General features: G+C 31.1%; 1 protein-coding gene across 2 annotated transcripts in view; it reads left to right on the forward strand.

The window, feature by feature from the left end:
• Window positions 1-707, forward strand: part of LOC105117993 (furry) — a 2,820-nt gene extending 2,113 nt beyond the window's left edge. Inside the window, exon 2 of one of the 2 annotated variants that reach the window (XM_011015833.1) lies at window positions 355-707. The gene's annotated coding sequence lies outside the window, so the exon portion shown is untranslated. The remainder of the gene's footprint in view (window positions 1-354) is intronic. The other variant, XM_011015832.1, reaches the window with a different exon arrangement.
• Window positions 708-7,913: the final 7,206 nt, after the last annotated feature.

A 7,913-nucleotide genomic window follows, 5' to 3' on the forward strand; every position in this document is an offset into this window, starting at 1 on the left:
GGAAAGAGTTGCCAATGTTATATGGAAAAAGACTAATGTTTCAAAGATGAGTTTTCGATTTCTCAGATGGCTGGGAATGGATGTCAGTAACCTATGGGTAAGTACTTTTTGTGAGAAGGGCCACTGGGCATGATTGTTGGTCTTAGGCACAAATTGTTGGTTCGATGTGCCCGTAGCAGTTATTAGAAGTAAGAGTGCCAATGTTTCACTTTACGATTATTGAGCTAATTGATAATTATCATGAACACATGAAATTATCATGAACACATGAAATTTTCTACGTGGTCCAGTTGTGTGTGAGTTTATACTTGCTAAGCTGTGATAACTTACCCTTTTCTTTACCTATCCTCACAGATTTGCTGGAGGGAACTTAAAGCGAAAGGGCTTTCAGGATGTAAAGTCGTCAGTTGGAGATGTTTTGGAGTCTTGAAAGGATTTCTGCTGAACAATAATAAATTTCATTGATCCATGTATGAATTTAAAGCTGTACTTTGATGAACATGTGATTTTTTTGTTTGGAACTATCCCTGTAATAAGATAATGAAGGTGTTTGTTTGCTCTAGGAGGATGATGATCAGATAATGTGGTCTCAGACATCATAGTGTGATGGCAACTGAGTAAAACTGATCCTCCGCACAAACATAATGTGATTTTCATCCTGTTCAATCTTCGGAAACTCATGATTTCAATCCAAATATCTTCCATTACAAGTACCTCAACTGTTCCTCTAATGCTATGCTGCAATTCCTCAAATTCAATGTTATAAGCATTTGTATTCTCTATCGATCTTGCTTCATCAGCCGTAACCAACGAAGTGCATGACGAACATGTGCTTTACAAAATGGTCAATTGCCGGCCCATCTATATATACAATAGTACTAGAAATGCAAGTCGTTGAATATTGGAAGATAGAATGAATAATTTCTTAATTGAAACTAGTTTCCTTGAAGTCTTCAAAAGAAGCAACAACATGCCTCGTTTTTGTTTCTCAGACTCTTAGCAACTAGCAAGAACCCCTACCCTGCAGTTATCCTTGTTACTCATGGAGGGCAGCTCCGAAATCTCGACTATTCGGCTAATGGATATGAGCAGGAGTCCAAACTTTTTCATGGGGTCACCATGTAAGAAGGCACGGTCTTGCTCTTGGATATGGAACCCACTTGGTATTTCACATTGAAATCTTCGTACTTAAATACGAGCTCCTTAGAACGCATACATGAACGGCTATGATGACTACAAAATCCCAACCAGATTCTAAACCTGTATTTAGTATATAAAAAAGAGAGACTACATATAAGATTTCATATTGAATACCTTGTTTACGATCAGATTAGTCTTTAATTTAATTTTAGGATATAAAAACAGAGTTCTAAGATGTGTTTAATAACTATTTCAAGATAGAAAAGACAGAAACAATAAAAATAAAATAAACATTCCAAGTGTTGATATCAATTTAATCACTCATCAATGGTCACTATTATACACATATATGCAATGGTCTAAATATTTCAAACCATCCAACTTTCTATGCTTCTAATTCATTTCACTCTCCAGGATCAAATCAAATATGATCTTATTTACTTTACTAGACAATTATAACATACAAGATTAATATTATATAATTATATTATTTCATAGACAAGTCTCTTTTGGCATAAGGTTTCAAAATGTATTTCAGCTACTAATTTACCAACTGATACTTCATAATCCTAACTAATTTATTGCATACAATAAACATCTGAAACATCTCTTACATAATATTAAACTTAGTTAATTACATAATTCTTGAAATTACATTATTACATTTTAGATTGAATACCTTATTTACTATTAAATTAGTCTTTGATTTAATTTTAGGATATGAAAATTAAGTCCGCTAAAGTGTGTTTGGTTGATCTCTTAAGATAAAAGAGACGGAGATAGTGGAAATAGAGTAGGCAAATAGAACACAAGACAAAGAAAATTGATAGCATATACTAGAGAGTTACTCTCTTTTTACTTTTTATCATGTTTGGTTGATGTAGATAAGACAGAATAAAATATGCAAAAAAAATTATTCTACCCCTAATGTGCATTGTAATATCCCTAATAGCGTGACAATATTTCGGACATAAACTCAATCTTAAGGATGATAAAAGATAGATTTTTTTTTTATTATCATCATCCTATAATGTATATTAAATTTTCACTAAAATTTTGGTAGAGTTTTCATTATATTTAAAACATTTCAAGTGTCGACATCACACATCAATGATCACAATTATATACATATATGCAATGGTTTAAATATTTCAAGGCTTTCCATCATCTATACATACATCTAGAAATTTATTCGTCCAGTATTCTATACTTTTAATTCATTTCACTCTCTAGGATCAAATCAAATATGATCTTCTTTATCTTACTAGACAATTATAACATACAAGATCAATATTACATAGTTATATTATTTCATAGAAAAGTCTCTTTTAACAAAAGGTTTCAAAATGTATTTGAATATCCATTAATGTAGACAAAATATATATATAAGAAAGAGAGGAAATCAGGGATGAAATTTGAATATCCATTAATATAGACAATATCGAAATAAAAAATGCTTAAAATAGCTTGTCATTGGGGCAAAAATATGTTTTGAAGTAAGATTTTGGATATCTTTTTGCAAAACTTCTTTTGTAGATTAACAATCAACACGTAAAAGAAATTTTTTATTGAATAAATCACTTTAAAATTTTATAATGCAAAGAACAATTGAAAGAATCTCATTTTTTATAGTGAAGTAATTTTTCTAACAATTATTTTAATGGGTGGATGTGTACTCTCTCTCTCTCTCTATATATATATATTATATATATATATATATATATATATATATATATATATTAAATGCATGGGTTGAGCCCAACCCAAAAATTTAGTTTGGGCCATAATTGGTCCGACCCAAAGTCTACTGTAATAGTGGACGTCAATTATAATTCATGTCCATTATTCACGTATGAACAGTGAAACTTTGTAAGGAGAAGAAGCAAAAGAAGAAGAAGGGGAAAGGGAGTGGACCAACAAGCATGGAAATAATGGCGCTAGCATAGAGGATGAGGTGAGGTTGGTGGCAGCATTGATTAATTGTAGGAATAGATTGATGAAGCTATCATTTGGAAACATGACATTGAAGATGAATATTTTTAACATTTGCAAGTAACCTGGAGATAATAATTTACAAGAAGTAGATCATATTGACGAATTAGTTTATGATTAACTTGAATCTACTTTAAGTAAAAATGAGTTGGATGAATCTGAAGATTTGCAAATGATTTATTCTAAGAAAGAAATCACAGATGAAAAATGAACCAAAAATATTGATGCAGATCTTTTGTCAAAAGTGACAATAAATTCAAACCAATCGATGATTACTTTCCTAATGAATCCTTACTTTCTCTTAGTCCAATGCCTTGGTATGATAAAAATATTAATTTTCTTGCTTTAGGAGATTTGCCAGCTGATTGGAGTACCTAAAAAAAAAAAAGTTTTTGAATGAAATGAAGAACTTTTATTGTGATGACCCTAACTTATTCAAATATTGTCCTGATCAAATATTTCAAAGATTCATTCCCGACAATGAGGTAAATAATGTCATTAAACTTTGTCATTCTGAAGCATGTGGGAGTTATTTTTTGTCAAAAAAGACAGCTACAAAAATCTTTCAAAATGGATTTTATTGGCCCACCATGTTCAAAGACATGCATGCATTCTGCAAAACTTGTGAAAATTGTCAAAAAGTTGATACTGGTCAAAAAGTTTTGTTTTATAATTCTCAACTTTATGCATTCCCTAGAGAGTTAAGATCAAGATGGAACAATCCTTATGGGGCCTGTGATATTGAGAATTCAATGAATGACAATGTTTTTAAGGAAAATATACATCGTTTGAAAGCTTACTTTGATAATTTTCCTAGTGAAAATGAATCAACTAGTTTGAATCAACTAGTTTGAATGATCTTGTAGATAAAGGTTGATTATTTTGTTTTTCTCACATTATTTTTGTGTTTCTTTTTGAGTGATTTTTGCTAGTTTCTCTCATCTCGGTCAAATGGTGGATAACGGTACTCTATAACTTAAGTCAGTTCTTTCAGTTTCCCACAATAACTGATATTTGTGTATATATTTGTGCAATTCTTTGAATCTCTCTTCCAATTCTCATTTGACAATGGACACTAATCTTGAAAAATTGAAAAAGTATTTTCCCACTCTGCCTTAGAATGCGATTATAAAAATTTACCGTGCTAGATGTGCAAGATTGAGATTGTTAATGAATCATGGAATTCCTGGAGATATTCGCTGGTTGATTGAAGCAAAGGTCCGATTATCAGGTGAGTCCTCTAACTCCTTCATTTCATACATGCTTGGAAAAGGTAAAAGCACTTTTGCAAAGAAACGTCATGCAAAATGACTGAAAGTCTGTCATCAATGTGCTAGATGGACTTCTAATGCACAATGTCGTTCTTTAGGAATGGTGACACGACCAAAAGATTGATATCTTCTCCCAAGTGCAGGAGTGTCGAAGTAATAAATAACCCAGCAAGACCGGGGTCGAACCACAGGGAGGTTAATTATACAAATTATAAACAACAATTATAAACAACAACAATAGTAACAATAACAATGATAATAGTAATAAAAGTAGTAGTAGTAGTAGTAATAATAATAATAATAAAGAAAGAGAAGAAGAAGAAGATGATGAGAACTTGAATATGGAAAATTAATGTAAGGATTAAACAATATAATAAAGAAAAAGAAGAAGAAGAAGAAGAAGAAGAAAAAGATGAGAACTTTGAGATGGAATATTAACGTAACGATTAAACAATGATATTAACAAATATCAAGGTTAGAGGTTCCACTAATGGTATGTCAAACAAGTATAGTATAAACTCTTATTATTCAATTGGAAACCACACACAAAGGAGGTTCCAATCTAATTATAGATTGTTAACATGATTACATTAGTTATCTTATTCGATTAATGCTAATACTTGTAAATCTCGTCAAGCATTCATGATTATAACTTATGTTAACAACAAATCAAGTTCCTTTCATAGCTCAGGTGTCGGTTATACCATACAGTATGAACTATGAAAGTGCCAAGCATTTGTTGTACCAAGTGTTATACAACATAAATCAAGATTAATCATTTAACAAGCAAAGTATTAAAGAGTGAACAAGATAACAAATATAAAACATGTTAGTATCAAACATTAAAGTCCATATTAAGTTTACATTATACTTATTCTCACACCATTAGTGTAACCTTTTCACCTTGACATAATTAACTTAGCTAGACATAATGAAAGAAAGCAAAATAGATAAACAAAATAAGAACATAAAAGTTAACTAAGTAAAGTAAAGAAAAATAAATAAACAAAATAAAAAAATAAAAAAGATAAAAGTTAACTAAGAAAATGAAAGGAAATGAAAGACATAAACTTGATATTAATGAAAGCAAAGCATAAGCAATATAAAAAATACAAAGAGAGAAAGCAAAAGCATGATCTTGATCTGGAGACCAAGATGCCTAAATTTATGGCAAATGCCTCCTTTTATAGGCCAAAATTCGGAACTATTGATTTGATGACTAATTGATGAGTGGGTGGCCAACTCTTGACTTGGTGACAATCCTTATCTTCTCTTGTCTATCCATAAAGTTATTGATAACGTCAAAATTAGAGCCACTCGAAAACATGAAAGTTGTAGGAAATTGTTGCATCTTTCTTGTGTAAAAACTTTAGCTCATTTGGACTTCTAGAACTCCAGATATGGCCAAAATACTGAACAGTACTCGGGCTGGAGGACAGATTCGGGCTTCTTTGTTGTTGCAATAATTTGGACTTGAAAATGGCCTTTTTAGATCTTGGGCTCCATATAAAAGTTGTAGGCCTATGTCTTACCTTTCCATCCATATAAATTGGACCTAAATCTGAGATATATAGCTCCAGATATGACCCAATTACCGAACAGTGTTCCGGTTTGGATTGCACCGACATCTCTTTTCTAAGTTTGGCCATCTCTTTATCCTTGCAATTTAAGTTCTTCAAGTCATCAATCAATCCTTTCATTTATGTGATAGGCCTGCATTAAAAATACCATCTCTTTATCTTTTCAATTTTAGTTCTTAAATTCATCAATCAATACTTTCATTTGTGTGATAGGCCTGCATTTAAAATGAATATTTACCATAAATTAAAGGTATCTTATATTATTAGATATATTATTATAAAACATGCTTTGGTTAAGGAGTTATTGATACTTCAAGTGCAAAATGATAATATAAAACCATGATAAAAATGCACTTTTAAGTACTAATCACACCCCCCAACCAGCTTATTACTAGTCCCTAGTAATCAAAGCGTAAAATAGAAAAACAATTTGCAAATTCCACAAAGCAAGGTATTCATCATTTAACTTCCATTAATCTATCCAGATAAACAAACTCTCATTAAATTTATATATCTGCTCAATACCTCTTAACAAGATATTAATAAACCTTTCTTTTGTGCTCAATGTATCAACACATAATTATGGGGCTTTTCTTGGAAGAAAACAAAATTTTTGTTCTAATGTTTAAGGTTAACTTCCTTGGGTTGGGATTACTATTTTTGTCTTTTTTTTTTTATAAAATTTTTGTTTTAATGTTTAAGGTTAACTTCCTTGGGTTGGGATAATTATTTTTTTTCTTCTTCTTGTTTTTTTTTTAAAATATATATACATATAACTTAGAACACCATGCATCTTTAACCCATGTAACGAGCTTTCGGCTAATGACTCCCAGACTAGTTGGTCTTAGGGCATTAGGTGTTAAGACACCCCTACGAGCTTAGTAACTCGGGTCGCAGATACTGATATGTAGATAGTGCAATGTTTGATTCCCTTAAGCTTTTCTCCTCAACCCATGTAACAAGCGTTGGGCCAATAGCTCCCAAGTCAGTTGACTTTAGGGTATTAGGTGTTAAAACACCCCTTCGGGCTTAATTGCTTAGGTTAGGGAGGCTACGAAACCAAACTTATCTACATTTTTATTATCATCATTTTTTTTTCTTCTTTTTTTTCTTTTTTTTTTCTTTCTTTTTTTTCATGTTCTTTTTTTGTTCATTCATTTTTTTTTAATTATATTCAATCCCTTTCCCTTAGTTGTTACCCTTAACAAAAGAACATAAATAATGTAATAATCCAATGTGCAACCCACAATCATATGTTAAAGTGTGTATGTGAAAATTAAGGTTTAAGAATACATGTTAAATGAGTATATGAGCAGAATTAAGTGATAAGAATGCGAGAGTTTGTAAATCTGAATATTTCAAGAAGTATTATAATAGACCTTATTAAGAATAGTTACTAAGATGCGTCTCAAGAGTCACTTTAACAAAAGAACTCCTTTACTCTGCCATCCTAGTAACAACAATTATGCACATGCTTTATGAAATGAAAAACAATTTTTTTTTATCAACTACTACCCTCTCCCCCCAACCAAAACGAGACATTGTCCTCAATGTTCTAAGGTAGAAAGATAGAGTATAAAAGATATCACCTGAAATAACGAACACTGACAAAACCTGAAACACACTGAAACAAAAAATAACGAATATTGACAAACCTGAAACACACTTAAACAAAAGTAAGAAATAACAAAACACAATAATAAAACAAAACAACACAAAAATTACAAATAAAGACTCAAATCTAATCTAAGCTTTTTATGGCTTTCCTTAGATGACCAATTTATGTGATTCATGGAAGGATCAATTACAGGAATGAAAGATTGTAGTTGGTCAATCAATTGTTCAGCAGTAGCAGCAGAGATTATGATTTGTCGTGCAGAGGATGTTAGAAATTCCTGTTCCACAGCATGATCAAGAAAAGACAACAACT

The sequence above is a fragment of the Populus euphratica genome, unplaced genomic scaffold, assembly GCF_000495115.2.
Source record: "Populus euphratica unplaced genomic scaffold, PopEup_1.0 scaffold1662.1, whole genome shotgun sequence".
In the NCBI taxonomy this organism is placed as follows: Eukaryota; Viridiplantae; Streptophyta; class Magnoliopsida; order Malpighiales; family Salicaceae; genus Populus; species Populus euphratica.